This window comes from Haliotis asinina, chromosome 10 (assembly GCF_037392515.1).
Source record: "Haliotis asinina isolate JCU_RB_2024 chromosome 10, JCU_Hal_asi_v2, whole genome shotgun sequence".
NCBI lineage: Eukaryota > Metazoa > Mollusca > Gastropoda > Lepetellida > Haliotidae > Haliotis > Haliotis asinina.
The window spans coordinates 59,489,469-59,510,217 of NC_090289.1; the positions used below are offsets into that span (position 1 = coordinate 59,489,469).

The 20,749-nt window shown below is 42.1% G+C and overlaps 1 protein-coding gene across 2 annotated transcripts in view; it reads left to right on the forward strand.

Annotated features, from left to right (window-relative positions):
• The first annotated feature begins 696 nt into the window (after positions 1–696).
• Positions 697–20,749, forward strand: part of LOC137298042 (nociceptin receptor-like) — a 35,183-nt gene continuing 15,130 nt past the window's right edge. Inside the window, exons 1-2 of one of the 2 annotated variants that reach the window (XM_067830080.1) lie at positions 697–746; positions 18,413–18,517. The gene's annotated coding sequence lies outside the window, so the exon portion shown is untranslated. The remainder of the gene's footprint in view (positions 747–18,412; positions 18,518–20,749) is intronic. The other variant, XM_067830082.1, reaches the window with a different exon arrangement.

Here is a 20,749-nt window from a genome sequence, read left to right on the forward strand (position 1 = left end):
ACAAAGTGATGACTACCCCAAGCGTCAAGTCTAACGGTAACCAGACCAGCAGTATCAACCATCTGCGACAAAGTGATGACTGCCCCAAGCGTGATGTCTCACGTTACTTGTAGCTAAGGGCCCATCGGAGTATATCTATAAGTGGAAATGATATTCAAATGACTGCATCAGCGTAGTGATGTGAGACAAAACACAGAGACACGTGGTCTCCAACTTCTTGTGAAGAAAGCGAGTCGAATCATTGGTAGAGCAAACTAATGACAACCTACATAAACGGTTCTAGACATTACTATACACAAACTCTACAAATCAGTCACACACTTCCATTCACACCCACACCCACACCCACACACAGACACACACACACACACACACACACACACACACACACACACACACACACACACACACACACTCTCTCTCTCTCTCTCTCTCTCTCTCTCTCTCACACACACACACACACTCATACTCACATTACCACGCATGCCTGGTGAGTGCAAACATCCATTCACCGCAGCAAATCGGTTCCCCAAGCAGCCAGGTGTATGACGCTCTTCCATTTCTCCCCTGCGCCAATCACACGGCAGATTGTGCTCACTGCTCCACGGCTTGCAGCTACTGCACAGATCGCAGCGTGTTCGATTGGACAAGCGCTGTCCATACGGCTACCACAACCAACATCTCTGCCAGTGCTGTGCAGAAGTCACCGGAGAGAGGGATATTACTTTGAGGCGGGAATAATTAAGGTGAGACTTCTTTCTCCGTTATAGATGCACGTTGTGATGAAGGTTAATTGCTGGTAATAAACCATCGCCATTTGTGAACTGTAATAGTTTGTGGCACTGCAGTGTTGACTGAAGAAAAGGTTTATATCCAGGAGTTTTGTCTAGATCAGTATGTCTTTAAAGGATAGACAATCAGAGAATTGTCTCTCAAAACTATAACCTTTGTTGGAATGCCTGATGATCGCAGTGCGCCCGTGACAAACTAAACCATTAGTAATAGCTTATCGGAAACTACAGAAATATAGTTCATCTGATTTGCTCCTGCCTGGCCGGACATTGAAATACTTTCCCCTGATAATCCCGAGAAACACACATGACGTTTAGTGTTGTTTGGCGGAATTGCTGCTCTTTAGATCCAGTGTGTTGCCGGGTAAACGGCAATTACAAATATATGCCAGTAATAGAAGGCCAAACAAATATGTTCCACAAGGCAATGCCAACGCCTACCGGAGTGCAGGGTTAGCTTGTTTAATGTTAACATGTTGTTTTATCACGCGATCAATGTGATTGCAGATGATATCACTACAGGGGTCACTCAAAACATATTGTAGCTATAATTGTGTTAAGGTAAGCTCAGGACAACTAATATGGTTTGCGTGGTAACAATCAATCCACGCTTTGATCAGCCGCATACCCCGCACATCCTTTGTCACTCCCACGGTCCTATTCTAGGTAAAATACTCGGTGCCTTTCTTTGTTATACACACTGTCCATTTCTAGGTAAAATACTGAGTACTACCCTTTGTCACACACACACACTGTCCTTTTCTAGGTAAAATACTGAGTACTACCCTTTGTCACACACACACACTGTCCTTTTCTAGGTAAAAAACTGAGTACTACCCTTTGTCACACACACACACACTGTCTTATTCTAGGTAAAATACTGAGTACTACCCTTTGTCACACACACACACACACTGTCCTTTTCTAGGTAAAATACTGAGTACTACCCTTTGTCACACACACACACACTGTCCTTTTCTAGGTAAAATACTGAGTACTACCCTTTGTCACACACACACACTGTCCTTTTCTAGGTAAAATACTGAGTACTACCCTTTGTCACACACACACACTGTCTTATTCTAGGTAAAATACTGAGTACTACCCTTTGTCACATACACACACACACTGTCTTATTCTAGGTAAAATACTGAGTACTACCCTTTGTCACACACACACACACTGTCCTTTTCTAGGTAAAATACTGAGTACTACCCTTTGTCACACACACACACTGTCCTTTTCTAGGTAAAATACTGAGTACTACCCTTTGTCACACACACACACACACGGTCTTATTCTAGGTAAAATGCTGAGTACTACCCTTTGTCACACACACACACACTGTCCTTTTCTAGGTAAAATACTGAGTACTACCCTTTGTCACACACACACACTGTCTTATTCTAGGTAAAATACTGAGTACTACCCTTTGCCACACACACACACACTGTCCTTTTCTAGGTAAAACACTGAGTACTACCCTTTGTCACACACACACACTGTCTTATTCTAGGTAAAATACTGAGTACTACCCTTTGTCACACACACACACACTGTCCGTTTCTAGGTAAAATACTGAGTACTACCCTTTGTCACACACACACACACTGTCCGTTTCTAGGTAAAATGCTGAGTACTACCCTTTGTCACACACACACGGTCTTATTCTAGGTAAAATGCTTGGTGCCATCCATTGTCTCGTACATTGTCCTATTCTAGGCCCAATTCCTATTCCCACAATTGCTTCCATACTTCTTCACAGTGTTGATTCTCCACTTGGTTACGTGTTTCGTCCTATAATCTGTTAGTTGGATCTGTTTGTTAGTTACGTGTGTAAGCCCATTGTCACGCCTATGTTTGGTTACTTGGCTTATCCAGTCATCTGCCTCAAGTTGCCGGTGATACCTTTTTGTATTATAATGTTGTCTCGAGTGACATATGCTTTATGATAACGTGCGTACTAGTTTTAAAGTAACACTGTGATACTCTGGTACTTTTACTCTCCTTCCAAGAATTCCTTATGTTCTATATTTATTGATTTTAATAACGATACATATTAAATTGTTCTCGTCACCCTAAACCTGAAATATTCCCGATGTGAAGCTAAACATTAACTTACTCACTCACTCCCATGTTCAGTCCTATACCGGATCACGTGCTTAATCCAATGGTCAGTCCTAGTTTACGTCACGTGCTTAATTCTGTGTTCGGTCATATACTAGGTCACATGCCTAATTCTATAGTCAGATCTGCAATAGGTCACGTGCGTGATTCTGTGATTGTTCATGCACTAGGTTATGTGCTTAATCCTTTGGTCAGTCCAATACTAAGTCACGTGCGTAATCGTATGATCAGCCCTGTACTAGGTGACGTGCTTAATCCTATGGTCACTCACGAGTTCAGTATGTATAGTACTCATTTACTAATCAGCGATAGATGTGCCCTTTCTCCCATTGTCATCATTCACTCGAGCCTTGACTGACTCGAAATGCCGTCTTAGATACACACACGCCGTAGATACATACACGTCTTAGATGCAAAGACGTCTTAGACACCCCAAACACAATCTACAATAAGCACAATCGCTGTGTGTTCACGTGTTCACGGATATCCTCAGCTTACTAGTCAGCAAGATATGGTCCCATAGCGTGTGCGCACGGATATCTTCAGCTTGATAATCAGGAAAATATGACCCCACAGCGTGTGTTCATGGATATCCTCAGCTTACTAGTCAGCAAGATATGGTCCCATAGCGTGTGTGCATGGATATCCTCAGCTTCATAGTCAGCAACATATATACTGATGGACAAAAGAAATGCCCTTTTGCAGACTGTTGACATAAAAAGTATGATCAAAGGCAAACAGCCCCATAGTTACTGCCAACAACAAGGGTTCGATTCTGAACACCGCTCAAACGCACTTCTTGACAAATTTGCATCGAAAACAGTGTTTTGTGAAAGTAAGGGTAAGTGCACCTGCATTCATCGTATAAAACCTCCTCAGAGCACAGGGCAGACCGTACTTCAGCAGAAAACCCCTTTTCAGTGCCGTGATTAACTTCAGCAGAGCGAGAGAGGGCCATGGGAATGCTGCAAATGGGCGCAACAACAGGTCTCGTTGCAAAAATCTTCCATTACTCCGCTGTGACTGCCAGACCTCAGACAGACCATTGACAGGCTGACCCCGGGATGACAGTTACGCAGGAAGACGGTCACCTAAGGACGTTACACCTTGGAAACCATTTCCTTACAGTAACGCTAGCACATAGTGAGCCCGTGAATCAAAGGGTAGTGTCAAGGAGTCTACGGACCTATGGTATCAGGGTCTACCGATCGGACCGGTGAACTCAGCTGACAGACAGACATTGTCGCTCGAGTTATTCGGAACTTTTTTCATGCCAACAGCGTCAACGTCGACGTCCCGCCATAGTCTGCACCCTTTCCTGACATGTCGCCAATCGAACACGTATGGGGCCACTTTAATACAGGTTATTTGACGGAAACACAATCTACTAGGTACAGTACAGCAAATGAGTCAGTCCCATGCAGAAGAATGGAGGCGAATCCCAGCTGACGTCATCAGACACCTCAACCTCAGAAGGCGTGTGTTTGCTTGTATTTTATCCAGAGGGAGACAAACTCGCTATTAGAGACATCTGTTCACGTTTTGCCGTGTTTCCCGAACGGACCCACTGATCGGGAATTCTCCCAACTCGACCATAACGTGTTCAATAAGCGCGTGAGTATGTCATTGCTTCACCAATCATCAATTGCAAGCTTCGCTTTCTTGTATCTAAGTGATGTCAAAATGATCGAAGAGAACGCTTCATTTGCCCGTAAGTATAATCCCATACCGAGTGTTCACAGATATTCTCTGCTTGATAGTCAGCAATACATAGTTCCGTAAATGTCGCTGTCTGATTGGCTGAGCGATCTACTATTATTTTCAATGAACCCTGTGTACAAGCGATGTGTATTGTAATACACCCTGCTGCCAATAGTACTGCCAACTCAGTCGGTGCTTCGTGGTAGTTATCTCAGATAACATTGGATCAAGCACAGTGCACGGGCATTACGGATGTTTTACGAATGCAAGTCGATGGAAGGGAGATAATTCTTGATCTGTTTTTCTTGTGTCGTCCGCCATATCTAGCCATGGCTATGAAAAAATTGCCTCCCACTCCAATAAATGAATTTTGACAAAACGTTCAAATGTAGTCCCTGTGAATATTAAGAAGGGGAATCACATGGCGGCGACTTTACTAAGACAACACCAACAGGTAAAACAGCAAAATACAAGATTGGAATAATTTGATTCACACAGGCTGGCTGAAGTGTACGATCCGATACTCATCCTTCAAACAGTTCAGAATTAACATTGATGTGTTCGGTAAGATAAATACGTTGTTGAGCGCTTCTTGCTCAGTGAACATAAACAAACATCGAAACACCTCAACCCATGGTCATCTCGTGATCAGTGAACATAAACAAACATCGAAACACCTCAACCCATGGTCATCTCGTGATCAGGGAACATAAACAAACATCGAAACACCTCAACCCATGGTCATCCCGTGATCAGTGAACAACTTAAAATGTGACGATGATGGAGACAAGTTCATTTCTGTATGACCACATGACACATTGCTTGATGAAGGCAAGTAACGTGCTACATGACCACATGATACATGCTTGATGGGGACAAGTAACGTTCTACATGACTACATGACACATTGCTTGATGGAGAAAGTTTTTTTCTATATGACCACACGACACAGTCCTTGATGGAGACAAGTAACGTTCTACATGACTACATGACACATTGCTTGATGGAGAAAGTTTTTTTCTATATGACCACACGACACAGTCCTTGATGGAGACAAGTAACGTTCTACATGACCACATGACACATTGCTTGATGAAGGCAAGTAACGTTCTACATGACCATATGATTATCATTTGATTATATGACCATATGAGACATTTCTTGTTTAAGAGGCATAAACCGATTCGCCAACACGACACAGACAGCAATGAAGCCGTTCTGTTGTGTGGTGTACTTACACACAAGTTAAAAGGCTGTGAGCTACCAATGCATTAACTATATTTAACGTGGATATGGTGATAGTTGCTGCCCCACTGCCCGTTGTGTATGCTGACAAGAAAACACACGGCCAAAACCCGCATCTCTATATTGTGTGATGTGATTCTGTAGGGTGTTCCGCGAGAAGGACTTGACATGTGGACTACAGCAGTTAACGGTGTATCCTCTGTGAACGCCCATTTAACAATTTCTTACAATCAATCAATTCCATGCCAGAAACTATTTCTAGCGCCGCAGAGACAAGTAAAGGTTGGTGTAAATGCTTTTTAAGTACCCATGATTATTCCGTGCTGTGAAGGTTGACGCCATGATAGGTCTAACCTACGGCAACGTGTCATATACTGCTGCTTGGCATGCATCGGGCGATAAACGTTGGATTTGGGAATCTTGTATTTCATCTGTTTGGCATTATTGATAGTTTAACCTCATGCTGTTTGTACTTCGTCGTAAATTTCAATAGTTCAAGGTCTGGTGCATTTAGGATGTTATGTTAGTCCACAGAAAAACAGGTTTACGGTTTAAGTTCCAAGCATTTACTCGGCGAGGATCTCATTATCGGGGCTAAAAAACAGTGCTCAGTTTGTTAATTGTACAAGGCATTTCTCAGCCAACACTTGAAGTACACAGATCCGTTAAAAGAACAACAACAATGGTCATACAATGGCCCATCAGAATCATGCCCAACAAAGCTGAAGAGTTTCAGGATCCAGCCCAGTATACTGTGAAACCTCAGCACCTGGACGTGGGCGGATAACAGTCACCTCAAGCTGTTGGGCCATCATCTGCCGATCCTGCTGCAATGCATGGGTCAGTTCAATCAGAGTTTCAGCTAAAGGGTCTCTCACGTGACGGCATGGTAATCCCGTAGATGCTTATTTGGGTTAAGATCAACGGTTGTTCATTATTTTTCGGAACTGGATTTGAAATGACGTGTCTCATAATTAATACCCATGTGTACATATGAAATACGCAGAAGATGATTCAAATGAATATATTCCATCAAAGACTGGCCTTGGTGTTAAAGCGCAGACCGGCTTTGGTGTGCATCTTTGATCTCGGCAAGTCCTTTGGGTAACATGAAAATCATTATAGACACCAACTGCATATGACATGTCCTGAAACAATTGAACTATACCAGGAAAGACTTTAATTATACGGACACAAGAGTTAACTGCTGGCTTTACAGCCAGTGATCATTGTCATTTATATCAATAGACAACACATTAATATTCACGATTGTCAGATGATCCGGCAAAACACAGTCCTGGGACACTTTTGCTGCCTTTATCGTGGACGGAAATATATTTTAGCAGGCGTCAGTGTTACGTACACCTTAAGTAATTCGTCCATGCTCGGCGTCAATACAGAAAGTTCAATATATTGTCTCACGTGCGGTGCAGTATACAGCAAAGTTCTCTTTGGTTGTGTTTTAGCAAACATACCTGGGGGTATTATCATAGTGGTATTCGCATAGACATAGGTAGTTTGGCATTATAGGTCACTGCAATTTCAATTCAGAATCCTAGAGACGATCTGAATATGCTCCCTATAATTATAGGTATACCTTTCAGTCGATGGACATATGTCCGTAACATGTGAACTGGACATGATTTACACTTGTAGCTTTCAAGCGCACTAGTCCCATACCAATAGCTTTCAACGGCAGTAGACCCACACCAGCAGGCTCGTGCACTTGGCCAACAACAGTAGACTTCTATATGTGGTCTTCAACAGCAGTAGACTTGTATATGTGGTCTTCAACAGCAGTAGACTCGTATATGTGGTCTTCAACAGCAATAGACTTGTATATGTGGACTTCAACAGCAGTAGACTTGTATATGTGGTCTTCAACAGCAGTAGACTCGTATATGTGGTCCTCAACAGCAATAGACTTGTATATGTGGACTTCAACAGCAGTAGACTTGTATATGTGGTCTTCAACAACAGTAGACTGGTATATGTGGTCTTCAACAGCAATAGACTTGTATATGTGGTCTTCAACAGCAGACACGTTCACGTGACCTTCAACAGCACTAGACACGTACAGGTGGCCCTCAACAGCACTAGACACGTACAGGTGGCCGTCAACAGCACTAGACTCATACAGGTGGCCTTCAACAGCACTAGACACGTACAGGTGGTCTTCAACAGCACTAGACACGTATACGTGGCCATCAACAAAGTCCCATCACCTGCAGTATCACGCCAAGAGAGTGTTGTACTCTAAACTGTGTTGTAGACGTCATTCAACCCACTTCCATTGCATACAGTTTTAACTAATAGAAACTTTACTCCCCATATTGAAAGTTTGATAACCTACAATCTGATATAACATGTGTTATATTTGTGATTAAACTTTGTGAAGTGTAATCCCAAGTATAAGACATCTTACATTTCACCATTGTCTAAGTGACATTGTGTGCTCATACAATCTTATCGTTAAAACCACCAGAAATGTCTGTGCATGGTGTAATTATATTATTACGCAGTGAATACCCTGTCGTCGATACAGTACAGTCCCTTGAATTACATGTAATGGTTCGTGGTTCCATCTTTCCATTGAGTTAATGATGTCGGGACAAGCGACCACTACTCTGGAGATGTGGTGCTGCGGTGTCCTGGTGAGTTTCCCATGGATATAAGAGACTGCACAAACACCAGGATGCAATTGTCTATCCATAGAATTGATGTTCTGAGAACAACCTGTGAAGATAAAGCATGTAGATGTGCAAGCTACTAATGGCCCAGTGTTCCCAACCATTAGTTGCATTCCTCCGATAAATCCTTCACGTATGCTTAAATTAGCACATAATTAACCTCTCGCTTCATTATGACTCGAGCACAGCGTTCATATAAGGCAGATGAACGCTCTCCTTCCCCATTAGCCTTTTAAATCGGAGTAGACGTAAAGGAAGGACATCTTCCCTACTCGTCGACTAGAAATCTATGTTACTCATTCACATGCTACTTCCACCTGGAGTTAAGCTGCCAAGAACTCTCTTTAGATCGGAATCACAAACCTTGCCTCCTTCCTGCTTGATTCATCTAGGCTCTTGGTTTTGTGTAGCAGCGAAACGCAGTAAGTACCTATTGGTATATGAACTCGTACATGGGATTATCCAGCCTGGGAGATGAGGGAGGGGATGGGGAGGGTGCTAGTAATGTTGGCGGTTCAGGACGACAATGTCAGACAAGAACACATATTCTTCCAGTTTTCAGATTGATCTGCTGCATTTACAAATTACTCATGACAAGCAAGGTGTCCCTCCCGAGGCCCCCAACTGTAATCGTACTCTCCATCGTACGCGGTGCATGTTGTCATTTGGTACACCTCAAAGTGTAACACTTGTTGAATGTGGTACTCTCTAGTGTACTTCATGCGTGCTGCCACGGAGGGGCACAAAATGTAACACGTGTTGAATGTACTACTGTTTGTGCATAGTTTCACGTCATCATCGTTTGCATGTATAAGAAACACAAGCGTTACAATAGCATTGAGTTATCAGCTCATTGCACCCTGGTACATTCTGTCGTCAGTGCACCTTTCCTTACCTCTACATCTCCTATAGATCTACCATCAAACCACCCGCCAATCCACTGCCAGATCACCAGCGACACACCTCTTCCATCCATTCTAAACTCCAGGTAATAGCGGGGTCAGTAATGACGATACAGTCCATGTATCTATCCCTACTCTCCTATTTTCAACTCGACGAATTCTGAAGCATTGAAACAGCTCTCGTGGCCACGCGTGTCTGTCTATGATAATGGAAATATATTCCTGTGAAAGTGCTTCATTATTTTAAAGATTGCAACAACAGGTTTTCATTGTGAACAATCTGTTATTGCAGTGGTGACGACTCAGCAATGCTTAGCCTGAAGATAGTCTGTTTTAAGAAATCCAGTGCCGTGATGGCGTGAAACACGGCATCTTCGCTACAGCCAATCGTTCGGGATGGACACGGTGTCGGAGGACGTGTACGGAGGGAGGACATTGAGCCCCACGAATTTCGCGATTCTTCCAAATCACAAGGACTGGACTAACGAGGAAACGATCTTTTGAATTCAAAAGCGATTTACATGCTTCTTTGTTTTGTTTTGTTTTTATTTTTGTTTTTATTTTCTTATTTTTATTGGATCCTCTTGGCAACTTACCTACAAAACACGTGCCCTGGCATAGATCGGGAATATCATGTTGTAGATATATTAGAAGCAGGGGACCTAGTCCTTATATATACAAATATTTGTAACGAAGAACATTACACAACAGCTTAAATGTTTGAATGTTTGGTGTGCTTGTAATATCCCACTCATTCACTCACTGTTGTAGACTGAAGCGTGCTGATATTTTTTTTAACCGGTTGAAAGTATTTTTATGACCAAAAACGCTACTTGTTTACATTTAATATGACTTACTATGCTTTAAAGGCGTCCCATAACCTTTCATGGTGACCAATGCATTTTACCAAAGCAACATGGTGTGTCACGTATACCACTTTGTCTGTCTGTCTGTCTGTCTGTCTGTCTGTCTGTCTCTGCCTCTCTCTGTGTCGCTCTCTCTCTCTATCTCTCTCAAATGTTGTGACATGCCAACATAGCAATTTGCCGTTCAACTGATGTTATGATAACGGAAGGACTAAGAGTACGGACGGATCGGCGGCACGAGTTTGAGTTTGATTTCTAGTAATTAATTGTAGTGAACTCGAATTAACTCAATTGAGGGAAACTTATTCAAAAGATAACTTCTGTCAAAAAGGACCAGGAAATATTGAAAGACAGTTTGTCTTCTCAGTGATGTTCCCAGTGGTTCCAGGCACATACACAACCAGCATCAAGACCAAGCTCGGCGTCACACTGACCCCCCTCCTCTTATGTCTTGAAAAACTATTCCAGTTACCAACAACTGAAAATACGCGATATGGTTATACGTATTAAGGAATTTTACCATGAAGAGAAAATATACGAAAAAGGTTTACTTTCTGAAGTAAAAGAACTGAGATGAAATCATACTGTGTAGTTTGTTAAGTCAACACAAACTATAAGTTAATCCCCTTTTGTTTAAGCGTCCGGTACAAGGGGACATGAACCCCCTTTCACATCACTGCCAACATATGGCAGTGTGGGTTCCAGGAAAACATATATGTTCGTGACATTGCATACAACACAGTATTACTGTGTAGTGCTATAATCCATCACTTATACCGATGACGTGGCGTGCGGTGCAAAAGACGATCACTTATACTAACACTTGTACTACTCGCTGGCAGACAATTGTTTAAATACGTAGTCGTTTCAAATCTTAGAACTGACAAGCATATATAACGTAGTAAGTGCATAAAGCTGGTAGCACTTTATGAGTATGTAGGACGCTTCCTCCTCTGTAATATTAACAAGTATAGTAAAATAATATTAACACTTTAACACATCAGAAGTTGTCCAGCATTTGTTAAAGCATGGAAGTCCGCATCGTGGAATAACAATACCCTCTAATATCGTTATATACATCACAGTGAAGGAGTGCATGGAAGTCCGCATCGTGGAATAATTCATACCGGTCAGTTGCCATTTTTATTGAGGTTACAGCACATGTAAACATAGTTGACCGGTAACATATGTGCATGTTAAAAGGTACAAAGGTTTCAGGGTAGCATATGGGCATGTTAAAAGGGACAAAGGTTTCAGGGTAGCATATGGGCATGTTAAAAGGGACAAAGGTTTCAGGGTAACATATGGGCATGTTAAAAGGGACAAAGGTTTCAGGGTAACATATGGGCATGTTAAAAGGGACAAAGGTTTCAGGGTAGCATATGGGCATGTTAAAAGGGACAAAGGTTTCAGGGTAGCATATGGGCATGTTAAAAGGGACAAAGGTTTCAGGGTAACATATGGGCATGTTAAAAGGGACAAAGGTTTCAGGGTAGCATATGGGCATGTTGAAAGGGACAAAGGTTTCAGGGTAACATCATGCCTAAACAAATCCTGTATGTTCTTAACTTGTTAGAACCCCTCCGACCTTGTTCCTCATTTAACAAATATTTCCCCTTTAAAATATGTTATTCAATACATTTACTTTTTACTTCTGCACAAATAAATTCCTAACTTGGGCGGATTGTGGCTAGGGAGGACTTAAGACATACCGCACATCAAGGGCATTAACCCCCAGGGTGCCACAGGGACATATATGTCCTTCCGCTTCAACCCTCACTTTCAAGTCAAACAAAATTCTAAATATATCAAGTACATATATATATACTTCACAGTTTTGAAGTTTGCGGAAAATTCCCTGTTTCTTGACGCTGTCCACACTGTACAAAATCTCGATTCAGAGCGTCATTTGCTGTGTGTTGTGAAATGTGAAAATCGGATAAATACTGTGAGCATTGAATTTCAAAGATAGCATATTAACGAACACTGATATCAAGTTTTCATGTAACCAGTAATGGTAATTCCGAAACGATGAACCCAGAATCGGTTGAGATGTATTTGAAAACACACTTACACGAACGCCGAAATGCGCTTTCCGAAATATTGGATACTGTTTAGAGAATCGCGTTTCGAGAAGGCCGGTGTATGTATATTTCATAGTCAGCTGCGATAAATGCATCATTGAATTCACAACATATCTTAGAATCAAATTACAAAATGGTCTCTGTCACCAATACCAACTGTCTAGATAAAACGAAACGAAAGATACTGGGTATGAAAACGAACGCAGTGCTCGAAAGACAGCGCTCGAAAGACAGGAATGAAAAATTCCGGTTTTATACTGCGCGGCATTTTCGGAAATTTTCCAACATCCAGGCGTGTAATCATTGCTTACAATGGGACAATATGCTTAGAATATTCAGGGAAGAGTATCGTAGTAATAAATAGCAAATCAATTAAATTACATACAATGCAATCATTTGATAATTCATAAGAAACTGTCAAAATCTCAGTGCAGCGTGACGCCATGACTGACGCGAATGAGCGATGAAAATTGATTGACCAGTTGCGAGTTCGTCAAAAACGTTTTATGATTCTTTATCATTGTTTTAGATAATAAAGTCGATTCAAATTCGATTAAAACATATTTTGATGGCCCTAGCTCAAGCAATGTTTATACGAAAATTCTGACACAGATCGAGAAGCCGAGACATTTCACACACTGAGTGGAAATTAGGTTAGATATGTACTAATCAACAAACCAGTGTCGTCTTTTTCCGACTTCACAAAATGCACAAAACGTGCCATGACGTCAACTAAAACGTCACATTATTTTCTGCCATTTCGTTACATTTGAAGATGTGGTTGTCACTCCGTTAATAATGCTGCAAAATTAGTCAAAATACATTTACACAAACAGGAGAATATGGGAATCTAAGACATAAATTATATATCGGATAGGGCCATCCAAATTGTACCTGTTTTCTGATCTGAACAAAACATAACGAATATATTGTTACGAGTGTGTATTTTCTGTATATTTTGTTATTAATTACGTAATAATTATTCAACATATGTCATATTTGGGATTTCACTTTCTTGGTATAGTACAAATTCTGGTACTTTTTTGGTTGAGTCCCATCCGGGATTCGAACCCGCACCCTCAGAGTCAGTCACCTAATCTCTAGCACACAAAGTCAGCCGCCTAGCCCGCTCAGCCACCGGGACTTCCACAATAATGAAAGTCGGACAACTGGTAGTCTAGACTGCGTACTTTGTGTACCCATCTGATATTTGTAAATTGGCACGGCTCCCACGGCCGAAAGCAATGATTACACGATGCCATTTTAGAAAGTGGTCAAATGCAACATATGTCATATTTGGGATTTCACTTTCTTAGTAAAGTACAAATTCTAGTACCTTTGTGGTTGAGTTCCATCCGGGATTCGAACCCGGGGATGGGAGGAAGGGGACACAGATTCACATTCACTGGAGTTTACACCATCAATATCCGCCAACACCTGAAACTGCTGTCAGACTGCTCGCTGTGTTACATTCTGCATACCTGTTTCTCTCTTGCACTAAGACTTTGGTGAGTTTGCTATATTATATTTTGTGACCCATTACCATAGATTACCTTAGATTTTGTCTTGAAATCAGTAATGTGAAATTGACTTATGACCTTGCATTACTTGCTCTCTTGCTTAGATCTAATAATACAAAATTTGAATGTTTTAGACTTGTCTTTGCTCTGTTTTGCTGGTTCACAGGGGGTTTCTTATATCGTTTGTCACGGCAAATATTTAACCGTCCGTATCCACAGCAAATCCTCTCCATGTGATCTGAGTTATATTGACCTAAATTAACAACATTTAGCAGTGCCTATTTCTCAAACCCCTGAGGTGGTCGCAGTTATATTTATACTAACGGATAGGAAATTAAATATTCTACATTTCTGTATAATTTTATAGCCGTATGCAGATCTAGGCCACGCGAGCACAATTCTCGCACTACGTTCACTTTCCAAACCTTACGAAAAAATGCGCTTGAAAAAAAACCTCGGCATTCAGGGGGCTTAAACATTTTTCTTGTTCTAAAATTCCAATCTTTAATACTTAATCCCACTTTAACTGCAGCCCACGTACGAGTAAAAGCAGACCTTTGGGGCATGTGTTTATGACGTACCCATTGCCTAGCATCACTTGTTCATTGTCTAACTTTCCGTTGTATCCAGCCCACATGCCCGTTAATGCCAACATTAGGGGCGTACTTTCCCAGACCAAGGAAGAATTTATTGGCTCTATTCTGTACAACGTACAACCAGAAACGTCATAAGTACCTCATACAGCCATACTCAAGAGCAGACCAAACCGTACTGTCATACAGTTTTGGTATATGTATCATAGTGCATGCCACCCAATAACTTAACCCTTAGTAACCCTAATGGAAAAAGTTTGCCCAAATTCACAAAGCTATGTCCCATAGTGAAGTTCTGGCATGTGATGTCCCTCAAGGGTCCGTGCTAGGTCCGATCTTTTTCACTACGTACACAAGACCACTGGGACACATCATTCCTATGCCGATGACTCACAGCTGGTAGACAGTTTCAGGCCCACTTTAGCAAACCAGATGGAATCTTTGGACAATATGGAAAGTTGTCTTAACGAGGTCAAATCCTGGATGTCAACCAACATGCTTAAATTAAACGATGAAACAATAGAGGCCATCATCATCGTTCCACTTTCTAGACAAAAATCCCGGCTAACCCACCTGCAAATCGGACAGTCTCTCATACCTTTTTTATTGACTCTTCTCTTACTATGGATAAGAAAGTGGGCCACCTCAGCAAAGTATGTCTCTTTCATTTGAGAAACATAGGATCATTCCGTCATCTTCTTACAGCTGAAACTACAGCCCCGCTGGCTCGATCGCTCGTCCTTTCCCTTTTGGATTACTGTAACAGCTTACTCGTGGGAAGTATTTTCAAAAAGTTGCCGCTGTCTATCTGCAGGAGATGTTTGTCCACTACTAGCCCTCTAGAAATCTCCTATCAGCAGACCCACTGCTCTTGACTGTACCAAAATATAAACTGAAATCTTTTGGGGCGCACTTTTTAGATCTTTCTCACATGCAGCTTTAACCTGAAGAGTGCACCTACGCTGTCTGTGTTCAGATCTGGACTAAAAACGTATCTCTTCCAAAGCTACGACTAAATGTACCTACTGTTGTCCGTCCTGTGCATGTGCATATATGTGATACGAGCTTTGAGCATGCCCCTCAGTGATATGGAACTAGCGCTCTATAAATTATATTTTACAGATGAAGAAAGTTATGCAGCAGAGAGGGTTTGGGTGATCAGAGCCCTCGTCCCCTCTACACGCAGCACAGACAGCGAATGGGACTTCTCCCAGGAAACACTGACTAGTCGAACCCACCAAGAACTGCAGCCTTCTGTATCATACAGATTGTCAGAAGGGCTGTGCTCCAAGTGGAGAACCCGGGCACTCTCCTGATCTGCGCCATGAGTTCAGGAAGTACCAAACCAAGGGCACCGAGAACAATGTGGAGCCTGACGACAGTGTACTTGGGATGCAAGCGAGACATTTCAAAGGCGAGGTCCGCATATTTATCATGCTTTTTCTGAATCTTGCCAATCACATTGCTGTCAAAAGGGACAGAAAATTCAATGATATAAATAATTCCATTGGCTTTATCAAAAAGGACAAGATCAGGTTTGTTGGCAGGAATTCGCCTCAGACTTTATATTGGCCTATTCCAGAGACATTTGAAAGCATCATTTTCCAGGACATGTTAAGGGTCGTACCATGGATGGACGTCGGGGTCAAAGCCACGGGCTTGGCGGAGACGATAGTAAAAGCAGCGAACCACGCCATCATGACTTTTAAGATATACCGTTTGTGCTTAACGAGGATGCCGTTTCGTTTATGTCATTAGACTGTGTTAATGAATCGCTGTCAGCCAGAAAATATACCAGGTGTTCCATTGAAGACATCTGTATATTGCACACAGAGATTATCATAATGGAAGTTAGATTCCACACGGTACCGGGGCCTTCCCCATGTTCCCGTCTTGTCTGGATTCTTCCTGCCCTTGGTTATATGACTGAAATACTCAATCATTCACCCCCACACTCACGTAGGAGGACATGGCATAATGGCTAATATTGAGATACGTGTGACAGTGTTTAATGTTTCAAAGGACACCCTAAGAGAATGCAATCACAGTGAAGTGATGATCTTCAGCACGGTATATCCATGTTCCCTGGGTAGTGGTGCACCACACTGTATACTGTGAAGATTCGTTTAATCAACCGCAATGTCCATCGCCCGACAGCTGGCTTCTGTCAACGGAGATGACGACTGTGATAAGGCACAACACCCACGTATCGGACTTGTCATTGTACTGAAACAGACGGTGGGTTTAATACACTGGATGTGATCAAATGCCAGCTGGACACAATGCCTAAATGTTAGTTTAGCAGTATGAGCCTCACCAGTATCCCTACAGCCACCATGAACAGGTCTCCGTGTATCCCACCAACAGGGCGACAGGGGTCCCTTCCGCATATCACGCTAATATAGCACTAGTTAGTAAGGTCATGCGCAGCCCATTGCGACTCATCTCTACTTTTCAATTTTCCCTCACAGTCCCAGTATTACACAGTCATGGATCTCGCTGTTGGGGTTCATTCACGTTCCCCGAGGAACAGCCGGGGTGATATTTCTCTTTGCGGGAGTGGGCATTCACAGCTATCTGATTAGATCAGCCAACTGTGATCGATTTGATTCTCTGATAAATCACACGGAACCAATATCCGATTGGAAGACGAACGTAACACAAATGTTTTATACCAACTAAACACGAAGCCAACAAACCTTTCTCATCTCTTTCAGCGTAGCTGGCTAATCTGAACAATGTGTTTAACATAGTAATTGCTGCATTGTCGGGGTGTAGGACGCCCCATACAAGTAGCGTAATCATCAATATTCCCTGAGTGGCAGGCGTGAAATGTCACACAAGCAGGGATCATATATAACTAAGACTAGTCGCATTTGATCCAGTCACAATACCTGCAAATACTATCATTATGTAAAGTGCATACGTTTCTGTACGTTGCTAAATATGACATAAGAATAGGTCGCTGTCAAAGCTCGAACAGTGTATATCCTCATCAACGCTTGCAAATGACAACCTTTCATCCACAGTCAAGAAGCGGACTTTAATTGAAAGTTAGATGGAAATAGGTGTTCCGTTCAGTTACTAGGAATTACACGTTTTCAGTTTATGCATTGTATAATGGAGCAAATAATAGCCTGCTCCATTCAGTCCTTGTAGTCATAGAAACCAAATATATACAACGATCGTAAGTTTACGCTGTTTGGCCTATGCTTAAGCTGCACAGTCTACCCACTCTTTGTTAAAGCTAATTCAGGTTAAGAAGTGACAATTGAAAGGCAAGTGATAGCCTGCTTGTTTAATTGAATAAACCAAACGTGGGGTACCACCCGACCGGCAGAGGTTGTCACATGCTACTCATGGTCGCCCACAGCAACTGCGAGGCTGTATTTGGAATGGTAGTAAGACGTGGGGTTCCTCACCAATCAGGACTTCAATGTATAGCTTTAAGATGGCCAATCAGCAACTGCGCTTCAGTTGCAGCCAACGTAAATCTGAACGGTTTAAGGTTCCTGCAAACGGCTAGCGGATTTACGGATTTTAAGGTCCGTTTGCACGTTAACAAGTGCATGAAAACTTCTGAACCAACACGATTTATTTCGGTAGTCGTTTATGACACAAGAACGACAATTACTGTGGTTGTTGTGTGCATTGTGTTGATATGCAAGTGTCTGTGTGCGTCCATCAACTGTTCCAGTGGAACCGGTCTTCCATATGATCGTCTGAGTAGGTTGGGAATCTGATCTCTGACTGATGTTATCGTTTATCAACCAGGCACATTTAATCTGCTGTGAACCGTTTGGTGACCTTAACAGCTTTGGTCTTTGTATTACACACTATTGTGTTGGTCTACTTGTATTAAAACGTTTGTTCACCTTATCTGTGCTTTGCAGGCGATGACATGCAGCTTGCTGTTTTTGGCTCCAGACATCTTCACGTGGGTGCCTCTGGTGGGTACGAGCATAGTCAAGCAATGCGGCAGCTTGTATTCTCGTCAGGTTTGTTAGAAATGCATTCCTTGATCTTCTACATGCAAACTGTTCACTTTCCACTTTTAAATCTGGACCGCAGTTGTGACAACACATGGCGTGGACAGTAGTTGTGACACCCCATGGCGTGGGCAATAGCCGACAGACAGACAGATTTGTTTATTTACATCTCACTCGCACAGATATAAATACATAAAAATGGTACAATGAATAAAAGCGACCAATCGCCAAGCGATTTATGAGAGATGATTAGAATTATAAACAGTGTTATTTACAATATGGATACCTGACATAATACAGTGTTATTTATACAATAAAGAACACCTTGTTCTAAAATACCACAGCAGGTTTTGGCCAGTATAAAGTAAACTCTTCACATGTAAAAATATGGGGAAGTTGATGAGACATTGTAAGATGCATAAAACCGGGAGATTTATAACAAAGCTTTAAAAGGTCACTTGTAAGATGTGTATATAAGGGACAATTTAGTAAAACATGAGTTTCATTTTCAACACAATTTGAACAATGAAAACATAACCTATTCTCTACATAGTTGTGACGTCACACGGCGTCATTAGTCTCAACACACATCACATGACGTGATGAGTCTCAACACACATGACAAGACGACTCCTGAAGCAAAATGATGAAGATGGTGAGAGAAAGAAATACAGAGAGGGAGGGGAAACGAGACATAACCCGACAAAGACTCATTCCTATATATTCATATGACAGCTTACGTGATGACGTCACTTGAGTATGTAGAAGGAATAATGTCAAGGGTAGCGAGGCCTTCTCAGTTGATGGCGCCTAAAACAAACCTGCAAGTTCAAAGTTGACATGCAACAGGCACTGTAGATTATGATGCATATATATCAATATAGCAGACTGCATCAGACACATTTTAGTCACCTCAGCGTCACATTCGGACTCCGAGTGTCTTCCGGACAACCGGTTTAAACCTGACAGAGGCTAATAACGTTGTTATAATTACCTGACATGATTAACGTTTACACATGATTCGTTGGACGACGTCTTTGGAAATTCTCATTGGCAGAATGTGGTCTCTCGTACCTCAAAACCTGTGAAATATGGACACCACAGTTTGTGATGCTGGGCTGTTGCTCAACATGTTGCTTATTGCCAAGATGAAGTCATTCCTCTTGTTAGTGTTTTATCCCTGAATGATTAAGCACAAATCTGAATCTTGTACGGTTGAGTCAGTCTCCCAGGTGTCCTTCATTTCTCGTCCAGAGGGTAAATCATTCACCCCAGGGTAATATAGATGTATAGTGTTTTTAAAGGATATCCTCCAAATCCCCACTGGGATCGATACTGCGACGCAGTCTAACCTGCTCCCTCCTGAAACAAAGGCGTGAGATAGAACGTGGAAAGGCCCGATGTGAGGATGTAAAACATGCTGGAGATCCTCAACAGGATTATCTAGACGAGATTGGCATCATGTGTGCCATTAGCCACACTGCTGTTGATTCTATAAACATATGCGGTAGATAGTCAACAACTACATGATCGGAGAGCATTGAACTGCATCACGATCGAGTCCATGTTATTGTGGGGGTGTTAGCTGCGTGTTCGTTGATGCATGAATCCGAGTGATCTTTATTCACATATATAAACATTAATCGATGCCCTGAAATGGCAATGGTGAGGGGACTCCTGTATACCATGGTCATGGCACGAGAACGTCACGTACTGGGAGCTGTGGTGAGAATGAGGTATTTCTTCAACAGACACCAAACGGAAAAGTATTGACATTTCCTGGACGTATAAAGTCGTGTATCTATTATCTCACCAAAGTGGTGGTTCCCACACGCACGCAGCAAAATCAGTTTATTCCTCTCTCTAAATGGTGTAATCCCCAGGGCGGGTCAACGGGGACTTTTGTCCCAAATACTCGGGTAAACATTAATATTACCTTGACAATGTGTACATGATATAGGGTGGAGCTTTTCTGAATGCCTCTCCTTTGTTGAGCTCTAACCACGCCCACATAGCTGGACAGCACAAAAATCGATATACGCGTGGCAAATGTGTGGAACTAGACGTACTCAGGAATAACGTGTGAGGTTTATACTTTATCAATAGGTTTAAACCCTTAGGATGATGGGGAGGTAGACTTGCACCGCCTGATATCATAGCCAATAATCGATGTCAGCTCTATGGGAGGCATCTAGCTCCTATCACCACAAAATAATTGCCACATTCAACCTAGTCTACGAG